The sequence below is a fragment of the Rhipicephalus microplus genome, chromosome 8 (genome assembly GCF_043290135.1).
Source record: "Rhipicephalus microplus isolate Deutch F79 chromosome 8, USDA_Rmic, whole genome shotgun sequence".
Lineage (NCBI taxonomy): Eukaryota > Metazoa > Arthropoda > Arachnida > Ixodida > Ixodidae > Rhipicephalus > Rhipicephalus microplus.
The window spans coordinates 57,162,635-57,174,638 of NC_134707.1; positions in this window are offsets into that span (position 1 = coordinate 57,162,635).

Here is a 12,004-nt window from a genome sequence, read left to right on the forward strand (position 1 = left end):
TGTCACTTGGCTCCGTCGTTATTCGCACACTTCGTTTCTTCGAGCCATGAACGTCTAGTATCACCTGTTATCAACAAACTTTCAGGCTTCCGCGCTCCCATTCTGGCTTCGAAAATTTCCATAATAGAGAAAAAATTGACGGCACTAAATCAATCGTATGAAAAATTGGCCACCTATCTGCGAGCTTTGCTGCAAATGTCGAAATACGATATAGTCTTTGCCGGCCTCGCTTTTTGTCCATATCGTCGCATTTTCAGTGAAGCGTAAGAAACACTAGGGTCCTTATAATTATGTATTTATGTATTTTCTGCTAAAGAAACATACCCCGAATACTTACGTGTTGACGTTGCACCTCATATATGCGTAATATTCGCTTTTTTGATCGATAAAATTCACAAGTATGAACTCGGACACCAGTTCGACATGACTGGCCGTTCGGCAAGGGCTTAAAAGTTGGCCGGGTGGTGGAATTGTGCGACATTCAGAGGAAAATTTCTGCGTTAAGGAGTGGTGTGCAGGATATCTTGCTGTTTATTTCTGCTATCTTGCAGGTGGCTACCAGGGACGGCTCAGTGCTCTCCCATAGTAGAGTACCACGTACTCTAAATCGTTAACCACTTCTAAACACAGATATGCCACGTTCATGTAAATGATGCCTGTTTTGTCATCATCGTTATTGTATGTCTAAGAAGAAAATGTTCTGGTGAATGTTATTGACTTTTGTGACAATAAATTTTTCTAAACACGAAAGACTATCGTTTTTAAAACTGGAATGTAAGGAACCTGGTGAACCTTCTGACCACCATTGTGAAGAGATGATTCCGCGGATAAAAGTGTGCATGCGAGTCCCGCAAACTGTGTGGTCCCACATTCTGAGACACTGCCATCCCACACCGCGGCACGTCTTGTCAACGTTTCCGTTCGCGCGCAAAATTTCTGATCGATCTCTCGCCATGTCCACACTAAACTTCACGCCCGGCTCTTTCAGAAATTCAAGGAACGACTTGTCAAAGTCTCCACGCGCTTCCACCTGCCGGAGGAGCACACAGCGAGTCATTCATGCAACGCTTGAACGGTCGAATCGGTGCCCAAAGTGGGAAACGTCCTTCGATTGAGTGATTGATCTTTTCGCCCTTCCAGATGTCAAGCCTAGTCGAGACTGACTTCGATTTATACAGATAGAGTCGAAAACAAAATGCGAGTCGACGAAAGGGTGCCCGTTTCTGAAACAACCAGCACGATGCTTCGAAACCGAATTCCCGAACGTCATGGTTTGCGTGTCGAATCGTTTTAGTCGACAACATCCTGCAAGACATAAAGAGAATAACCACGCAGTGTTGTGCGCAGTGTTTCCCTCGATGCGCTTCGACAAGCGGATCCATCATAAACAATGCCAGTTGCATTGCTACTGAAGTATGCCCGCACAGCAGCGGATGTGCCAGACCGTCGGACTCCTTTCCGACATTCCTTTGCTTCACAGACCACCGTGGCGTATACTGTAACTCTTCGGAGGCCTCCATGCATTCCGTGCGAAACTTTGCCGCCACTGGGTCAGAGGCGTCGCGTCCTTTGAGATGACGCACCTTCTCTTTCTAGAGTTTCACAGAAGCCGGCGGCAGTGGAGCACGCCTTTCTTTAACAAACGAACCCACTGACCCGTTGGAGTGCTTCAAAAGGGAACAGGCCACCGCTTGCTGACACCACACACAAAAAAAAAGGAAAAAGAAAATAAGGCTTAACGGAACTCCACGTCTTCGGCGCATAGTTTGTACTCCGGAAGTCGACAAAGCCCTCAAGCAGCGATAAACGTCGTCACAGACAGCGGGACGTCACGGCAAGACGAGGACGGAGAAGTGAAAAGAGTATCCGTGCGAAGAGGATTCCCACACCTTGCGCTCTTCTTCGTGACGAAGAAGAATTCCGGTGCAAAGGCGCCGCCCCCTTCAGAAGCAGACGATGCGGTCGTAGCTAGCCCTTTCCCTGCCGTCTGCTACGTGTCGAAGGTAGGGAAACCTGTTTTCGGCACCTTTCCGTTTCTTCGAGACGCGTTCGAACGGTGAGGATTGTCGACCACCGCGCAAACAGCGCGCTTTGCGTTTTTTTTTTTTTTTTAGTTTTGTGGCTCCGGTCGTGTGGCACCGAGCTGTGCTCGTGGGGTTCCGGTGCGCGCGGCGTCCTTCTTGTGGACATTGTGCGGCCATGCCCCCGCTGAGCAAGCCGGGGGCACGGTGCGCCTATCTCGCTGTCTCGTTGTTCAGCGCCGCCCGTGCGGTGAATGGATGCAAACGGGGCGCCATTAGAGGAATTAGCGTTGAGTCCTCGTGCCAATAAATCACGCCCCGTCTTTTTTTGAGTGGGCGTGAGCCTGCCCGCTTTTGGTGTGATGGATACGCGCAGCAGACGACGCGCTGCCCTGGTGGTCGTCAGCAACGCACGTCTTGCAGACGGACTGGACTCTCTCACGAAGTCGTCTGCTTCGCTCCTTCTGGTCAAGCAATGAATGGTCGTTCAGAGACTGCCGCGGTCAGTTCTTGAAGAGTCGTTTGTCCACGTTTTTGGCTTGGTGCCGGGGTTCCCGGCTCATTCCTAACCGAGCTACCCACTGTCCTGACGCTATAGGCCCATCGGTTATCGCATGATTAGCCACGGGGGAGTCAAAGAGGGTAATGGATCACACTGCACGTAAAAGTGACGTTCTGCTGCTCGACAGCAGTGCTCAAACAGCCAGCTTTGAGCGTCCGTGGGAAAGCTTGCAACCTCTGAGGACTATGTTAGCATTGTTAGCACTTACGAGATTGCTAGCTGCAAGCTTTCCAAGTTTACTTATCATGAATATGCAAAAAGTTCAATAAGCAAGTGACGGCTCGGTTTCAGTAACGTTCAATAAGATCTCCCCACTGGGCGTACATAATCGCAGTCAGCTATGCCAAATTGCACCGCGTACATGTTTTAAGCTCTCATAATTACTGTTACGTTTGTATTGAAGCCGATTAGTGAGATCGGATAAAAATGTCGTGAGTGCAACATTGGACGGTTTGTTCAATAGCACCGCACGTCGATATGTGCAGGGAAAGTTCAAGTAATAGCGACACCTCATTTGAGAGACATGCAACACGTTATGCAGACTTCCGAAAAAAAAAAACAAGGCTGATTTCTCCGTCATAGAAATTCCTTATAACACGAAATTGATACGCTTCTTCATAGAAGTAGTGCCTATTTTGTAGTGATGAACGAGAGCTTGTACAATTTCTATTGGCGTTTCGCAGCTATCGCACGGCTTGACGTGGACACAGCCACATTGACGCCTAGTGGCGCGTCTCGATCGCGACGACTACCACCCATGATCACGATTTAACCGTTTTGGTAACTGAAATCTTTAACATATACCTGAACACAGCGTATCGGTCATCGCGCAGAAAGATCAACAAGCACACACGAGCTACTCGATATACACGTGTTCAAATATCGTCAGGCATGGCGAGGAATAGCACGGTGTGCGCTCCCGAAACTTGTGCCAGCGCTCACACAAACTGCGGTTCAGCAACGAGGGACGCAGAGGTTTACAGCTTCACCCGCAAACTCTCGCCGGCGTTTCACGTCCTGCTGGCCTCAGTTTCACTCCACCAGGGCACGACATTCGCCCATAGACATGGTTGCCTTGCTGCAGTAAGAACTGCAGCAGTTTTATTGAATAAGACGTTGCCATATTACACTCGAAGTAGTCGGCAGTGTAACATGGTTGACGCGTGTACAAGCTGCACGACTTCAACAACGAGCTGTCACGTGCTGGGACGAAGCGAAGGGCAAAGAACCTAATTACGGCGACTACTCTCCAATGCTCGTTCAATCAGGGTCCCTCTCACTGCTATTGAGAAGCTTGAATCATGCCTTCCAAACTGCGCACCGCAGCGCCATCTCAGACGTCATGCTTTAGCCGCGTCATGCTACATTACTTCTCATGCTTACTCACAGATGGTCGCTTCGAGCTTCACTAACAGAAAGCACACAGCGAGAGAGAATGTGTAAAGATATAGGGCGCGCCCGTATATTTATGCTAGCCGTTGCCTCCATAGCTCAGTTGGTAGAGCACCGGGCACTTTTCATTCTTTCCCAAGGGGTCAGAGATTCAACGCCTCGCAGGGGATCCTGCTTGTCCTTTTGCAAAGTCATATCCGTGACGGAAATACGTCACTGAAGTCTTGGTAGATCCTGGCATAAAACACTTTCATGTTTGAAAAAAAAAATTTTCGAAATGAGAGTACCTTGCACCAAGCCATATAAGCCGCGCTAGCCTTGAAACAGCGAAACTGGACAATATTGAACACTAATCTAGTTGCTTCTATAGGCTCATTCCACGTCTTAGCTAGGTGATGTAAGTTGTTCTTTGGTTGACAACAGGTTGTTGCCAGGCAGGCGATGCTATGTGTTGTTTCTACGTAGATTCTCAGCGCCGGGAGTGACTCGCATATCGGCATATACCAATTCTGTAATGTATTTTGTTACATACTCAAGTTGTGGTTAGTATTAATGCTCAGACTGAAGCGACTGTAACGCAAAATACAATGATCGCCACAGTCGCGTGATTCTAAGCAATAGTACCGACCTCAACGTGAGCCCGTCACAAAATACGTATACTAGGTATGCCGAATGGTGACCGACTTGTGCCGTCCTTGATATACCAAGTAGTATCCCGTTACCTGAACAAGGATAGACCACCGTTTTCGTTAGAAACTTGACGTCGCTGAAGTCGCCGGGCTTTTCAGGACCTGTACAAGACACTTTCAGAAGGCTGCGTCTGAATCTATGTATACAAGCCGTTTACTTTGTTTGTACTCCTCTCTGCTAACTTATGTTTCTTTTTTTCCGTTTGCAGAATAGTCAAGCTGAAGTGCCTCTGATTAATCTACTCGCAGTTATATGCATTCAGTACAGCTCTCGTCACTATGACGACGTCAGTAGATGAAAAAAAAAAGGGGGGGGGGGGTTCGAACCGACAACGTTCCAGTCAGCAGCCGAATACCATAACCCCTGCTCCCACCACGGTGGACATTCGCTTTAATGTGAGCGTCATGAGGGTGATCCTTTTAGCATTGATTTATTTATTTATTTATTTATTTATTTATACGTTGTATGTAACTTTTAGCATATTCTTGCCTGAAGGTAGCCCTATAGTGCACTCAGTGTTTTTTTTTTATGTTCTTGGGACATTGTTTCAGTTGAATTCAAGCATGATGATCATCCTCTTCATCTTTTTGTCTATATTTATGAGTCCACTACGAGACGAACGTTGTGGTGGTAATGTTGCAGGTAGGGCCTACGTGGCTAGTAATTGTTCCGCCTGAGCGTCTACTGAATTGCAGGGGCTCTGTAACGACGTATTATCCGGCACCGTAGCTTGAAGGAAGGCGATTGAAAGTCGGTGCACGTTGCTGCACGTTGCCGCGGGCCCCTCGGGAAAAGGGACAGCTCTAAATTTCCTTCGCCCGTGACAGACCCTTTACAGGCAGGGTACACATCGCTGCTGTTCTCTCACCCGGTGATATCCGACTCATCCAGTCCTGGGCTGGCTGATTCATCAGTTAGCTTTTCCTCGTAGCACAGTTAAAAGACGGGACAAAATGAATGGACGTTTCGTCCCCCACTGGCGCTAACTTCCAACCTAAAGGAGCATCGATAAGCACCGATACATTACAAGGGTGGTTGTAATTAATAACCGTCTATACATATCTGGCTACTTTTAATTTCCATATCTCATCGGAAAAACTGAGCTGTACTGGGGGTCATTATACTCGGAACGAGTAATGTGCCTGCGAACTTCGTAACTTCTTCGCCACTTCTCACCATTCGTCGTTCTCGGCTATCTCCTTCTTATACCTAATTGACCATGCGTTGTCTATCCGTGGCAGTATTCGATCTGTCCTGGTGCATCTTTTCACCAGCGATTCTCGGTCGAGGCATTCACCGTCGTAGATCGTACTGAGACTATACTCACAGCAAGCGGGCAAATTTCACTAGAGATATGTCCCGCTCCTCCCGAAACTGCCACCACTCACTGTGCCCACAACTCACCGCACAACTTACCCCCACTATCCCCACTTCATTTATCCCTTTCATGCCACTTCATTCAACCGTTTACTTTTTCTGCAACTCTCGCATGCTATTTCTATTGCTTTATGTAATTTCAACTACAACTCTCACAATATCACTACGTGATGAATCTTACCGTATCTTACAGTATTGCAGCATTAAGTATGTTCAAGTATATATGCCCTGTCAAAATGGCTGATTGGGCGAGTTCGTTGAAATACGAGCGTGTAACGTAGAAAAAGACTAAGATACGGACTGTAGATGTCCGTTCGTACTGTAAACGTCATATACTGCTAATGTAACGGTCTTCAGGGACCAAGTCAAGCTGCCCAGGGCAGCTTTTAGCCCTGAAGAATATCTAGAATTTTCCGGTGAAATCAACTTTGACTAGCTTCGAAAACAAAGAAACCCTACTGCATGCCACCCGCTTCAGTGTTGCATCACTGTCCAGCAAGCAGAGCTGGCTGAATCTTTATTGGCGTGAGACTAAAATGTGGGGTAACTCTGTGATTTCTCTAATCTCTGAGCGTGCGTCGTAAATTCCTAATGAAAAGAGGCGCAAAAGCGCTGAACGTAATGAGTCAAAACGAAATTTCTTGCCGCTGAAAAAAAGGCTAACAAAACACGAGAAGAAAGAACAACCACGAAGCGCGATGAGGAAGACGTGGGCCAGCTTATTGTCTTCTATATAGTCCTACCTGCGAGTAATAAAAAGTTCGGCCTTGAAAACGAGGCGCGTGTGCCGTTTCTTTTTCCGAGTCGCGACGGGCGCGTTTCGCACCCACTGACGGCGTCACTGCGAGAGGCCAATTAGGCCTAACGTGGCGCCTTCGGACAAAGCGACAGGCGTAAGGAGCAGCGCCCCTGTGTGCGTAAGCGAGCAAGAGAGGCGCCGTTCTTGCGGAGGCGGAAACAAGTGCCAAGCATAAAACGGCGTTTCTTGTAAAGGAAGCGGGAATCACTGCAACGAGTCTACTGTCTTGTTTTGTTTGAAGAGCAGGATGGATTAAACCCCGGCAAATATATTCTGCGCATGCGTGGAGGAAACTGGTTGGCAGGGTGTAGGATATTCTTTGCATCGGGCAGTTTGCCCGCGCGGTGACCATCAGTTATGTGTGACGAGTCACACCATGTGAATGCATTTTTTATATAGATCGTAGAAAAACTGAGTATTCTTTTATCTTTCAACATTTGAATGGTAGACTGGACATATAGTTATGAAGGTGTGTGTGCAGAAAAAGTTGTTAACGATTTAGAGCACGATGTACTCTACTATAAGAGAGCAGTAAGCCGTCCCGAACCCAGCGAGTTTAGCACAAGTGCACAAATTGACACAAGATAGAAGGTTAAACACATGGTTTAATTTTGCTTTCAAAAATAAATATTAAATGTTAGAATTATATGGTACATTAAAAAGTAAACGTACAAACTTCTTCAGGTGTATATGAAGTCTTTCAAGACTTGTATATGTCGTCGAACCCCATACCAAAAAGAAATAATGTAAGGAAGAACAAAACAGTGTGTTGTAAACAGGAATCTTTATTTTCAAAGGTGATATCTATATTTGGAGCGCCATGACATAGACCGCACGAGATAACTGCCCAAAACCAATTCGATGTGTGTATCTCAAAGCATATTTTGCGTAAAGGTAACTCCCAGTATTTTTATACTTGCTATTTCAATTCTTAGGGAGCCCCGCCGTGGTGTTCTAGTAGCAAAAGTACTCGGCTGCTAACCCGCAGGTCGCGGGATCAAATTCCGGCTGCGGCGGCTGCATTTCCGATGGAGGCGAAAATGCTGTAGGCCCGTGTGCTCAGATTTGGGTGCGCGTTAAAGAACCCCAGGTTGTCGAAATTTCCGGAGGCCTCCACTACGGCGTCTCTCATAATCATATGGTGGTTTTGGGACGTTAAACCCCACACATCAATCAAAATCAATCAATCAATCAATTCTTAGGGAGGTTTAGAATAGCACACCGCAAGCCCTTGCGGTGCGGTCGCTGCCACTGCTCATGCGTCATAACGCGAGCCATCGTTCGCGCTTGCGGTCCGCCCGCAGAAAATCTGAAATAGCGTGTGGCGCGTTGCGGCCCGGAAGGCCCGCAACGCGCTGGTGTCGAGACTATGTGTAGCTTCCGAGGTGTGCTTGGATCTGCGGGGGAGGGCGTCTAAATTCCCTAGATTTCACCGGGGAGGGGGAGCAAACGCTATTTTAAAACTCATACGGCGCCTACTACGCCAGCAACGCCTGCGAATGCTATTCTAAACCTCCCTTTTGACGAGTAGCAAGAGCGAGAAACGGCTATCGAATAAAAAAATCGGCAGTAACAACCGGCAATATGTGCCTGCTCCTACAGTCCATTTGATATTTTTCGAAGTTGATATGTGAAATCATCAAAAAAATGTTCTTTTGCCAATATATGTATGTCATTCGGTGATCAGCAGCCATTCGTTAATGTCTAATGAAGACGGAATTGTTATTTGGAAAGGAATATCGCGTGCATCTTAACTGTGCGACTTTTAAACATGAAGATCAACGGCATGTTTATTGGATAAATAGTTATTTCACAAGCACCAAAGAATGTTTCTGGCTTGGTATAGCGGGTAGACTGCTTGGTTGTGGATTATAAGGTGGCGAGTGCGAATCCTTTGGGCGGACAATTTTATTTTTTGTATACTTTTAAAGCGTCAATGCGCTCTATATCACTTCTTTTACTTATATACTTATTTATGGCGAACAGGCACCCCTGTTTCAACGCTGTAAAGCCGTTTTACGCTGTGTACCCAGTGCCTCCCAGTAAAATGCCGCTCCAGCGTCTCACTCACTATCCAGCGCAATACTGGGCCCATAACACGGCATGGCACTGGACGCTGGCATCCAATGGCGCTGGGTTTTGCAATAATTGATTGATTGATATGTGGGGTTTAACGTCCCAAAACCACTATATGATTATGAGAGACGCCGTAGTGGAGGGCTCCGGAAAGTTTGACTTCCTCGGGTTCTTTAACCTGCACCCAGATCTGAGCACACGGGCCTACAACATTTCCGCCTCCATCGGAAATGCTGGGTTTTGCAATAGGGGACGGCCATTCCATGACGGAAATGACCTGCTTCAACCATTGGTAGACTCCAGTATAAGACACTACCGCGTTAAGAATTACGAGAGAACCAATAAGAATTTCATGTAACTGGTAATTGCGAGAGCATCAACTTCTCGCTGGTTTCCCCCCCCCCCTTCCCAAAGGACGAAACCATCAGAATGCAGCGATACTTGCGGAGTGGCAGGGCACTGCAGGGCTGGCCCTGCATTGTCCAAACGAATACGGAGTGGTGGGAGGAGCTTTTGGCCGGCGTCAACCTTGACAGCTTCCTGACGATGACATAGCTTCACAATGAGGCAGCTAGTGTGCTACGAAGGCAATTTACGGTACTTTTTTGTACTGTACTGTACAATGGACAAGCCAGAGCAGCGTTCTCGGGACGATCACATCCGGCGATGGTGGAATTTTCGGTGGCGTGTGGAATTCAGCGTGTCCAATTTTGTGCGCGAAGCACCGAAAGGGCGAGGCTTGTCCGGTGTCAGAATCGAAAGTTGGGCTAGTTGTCCTCTCTTCCTTTCTGTTTATTCGCGCGCTTGAACTGACAGTTATACCTTGTCCGGTGTCCGTTGTCACGGCTACATTACATGGCGATAGTTATAGCACGAGAACAGAACGACGACACAGAGACAAGAAGGACACGAGCGCTCGCGCTATAACTATCGTCATGATATACCAACTACTCCAAGCTGCCACACTTCTAAGTTAAATTATATGGACCAACGCCCGTGTAAAGTATGTGAAACACACACAAAAAATTTTCAACAACTAACCAATCAACCATAACTGTGGCAGAAGAGCACGAAAAGCCTACAATCACGAACCCTTCAACTAGTCGGTCAATTCAACGTAGACATTGTGAAACTTGGGACGTTGCTTTGTCGTCAATTCTTCATGTAACTCAATTTACATTACATAGCTCGAGTAGCGCACGGTTACTCATCCATGCGATACCCACAGCTTTGCCCACTTCCCATGATTCACGTCGCGGAGATTTTGGAAGCAACTGTTCGTTCATTTCACTTCAAACAAAGCACACCAGTGCGGTATCATAGCGGCACCATAGAGAAAGATACCGTATAAAGAGTGTTTAGATAAAATGATTAACAATTTAGAGTACTTGGTACTCTACTATGAGAGAGAATAAAGTCGTCCCGCTATGTCGCGAATATTTCGGAAACAGCAGAGTCCTATCATCTGGAGCAACAACTGCGAAGGCCAATCGAGCCTTTTCGCGGCCCAGCAAGAAAAGGTCTGACCAACCGCTTTTACTCCTTTTTCAAAACATGTAATAGCCACCTCGGAAAGACGTAGAAAACCCAAGATTGGCATCAAATTTCTGCAAAGAAGAAATTTTATTTATTTGTGCCATTTCTCATATCCGCTCTACATCGTGTCCTGCGGAAGAAGTTTTATGCTTTGCAACAAAGATACGTAAGCTCTGACTAGAAAGTGTTGTCCTTTTGTATTTGTTTTGCACAAAGGTGTAAACTTATGTGGTTTAGATGCACTGTACACTTGAACTTTAGATGCACTGTACATTTATTCACTTTGCGGAAGTATGGGTGTGTAGCTTAGTTGTAAAGGCACGCGCTTTGGGAGCATGAGGGTACGGGCTCAAATCCCAGCATCAGAAAATGATTATTTTGTTATTTCATTAATGTTGAAGACATTATCGGGTCTGACCAGCCACTCGTGGCGCTGAAAGCAGCGAAGTAGCTCTGCCGCAGAGCCCCTATGGGAGTGTTGATTGATTTGATTGATTTGTGGGGTTTAACGTCCCAAAACCTCCATATGAGTATGAGAGCCGCCGTAGCGGAGGGTTCCGGAAATTTCGACCACCTGGGGTTCTTTAACGTGCACCCAAATCCGAGCACCCGGGCCTACAAGATTTCCGCCTCCATCGGAAATGCAGCTGCCGCAGCCGGGATTTAATCCCACGACCTGCGGGTCAGCAGCCGAGTACCTTAGCCACTATAGGCCACCGCGGCGGGTCCCTATGGGAGTGTCCACTCTTTACGTAAGTATGCTTCTCTATGGCGGCCCCACCAATTCAGAATACGACACAAAACTGTGTTTAGAAGCAGTATTTAACGCTTTAGAGTACTTGGTACTCACTTGCGGGAGGGCAAAACACTGTCTTTACCCCACACCTTACAGAGTATGTGTATGTGTGTTTAGAAAAAGTTGTTAACGATTTAGAGTACGAGGTACTCTACAATAGGAGAGCGAAGAGCCGTCCCGTGAGTGGTTTACTAAACACTTAGAAAACACAGGAATAATAGATGTATAAAAGGTTTATTTTCTGCGAAACCAAACAGGCATCGTTTCAGAACGGTACAAACCACCTAAAGAATCGGAATATTTCCGGAACAATGTGTCTTGAAAAAAAGGATTAACATTTTATAGTACTTGGTACTCTACTATGGGAGAGCATAAAGACGCCCCGTGGGATACGACTACTGGCAGATACGGTTATCGCAATTATAAGAACGACTTTTGAAGTCTCGCCTTCGGCTAGCACTGCTGGCACGGGTGAGCATCTTTGTGTCACGATAAATAATCATGACTGAGGCTCTTATATTTTCACGGTACAAATCTTGATAATCCTTCATGGCAAACTGAATATGACTGTTATTCATACGTAAGTAAAAAGAAGTATAAATTACAGATATTTTCCGTAAAAGCACCACGGGTTTTCAAGATATCCACTTGGCTTCATTCTGCGAAAGCCGTCGAAACAGCGATTCTGATGCCCATTTCAGGCTACCGCAGGCTACTGCATTATGTAGGCTGTGGTTGGGCGTTGCATTTACCAA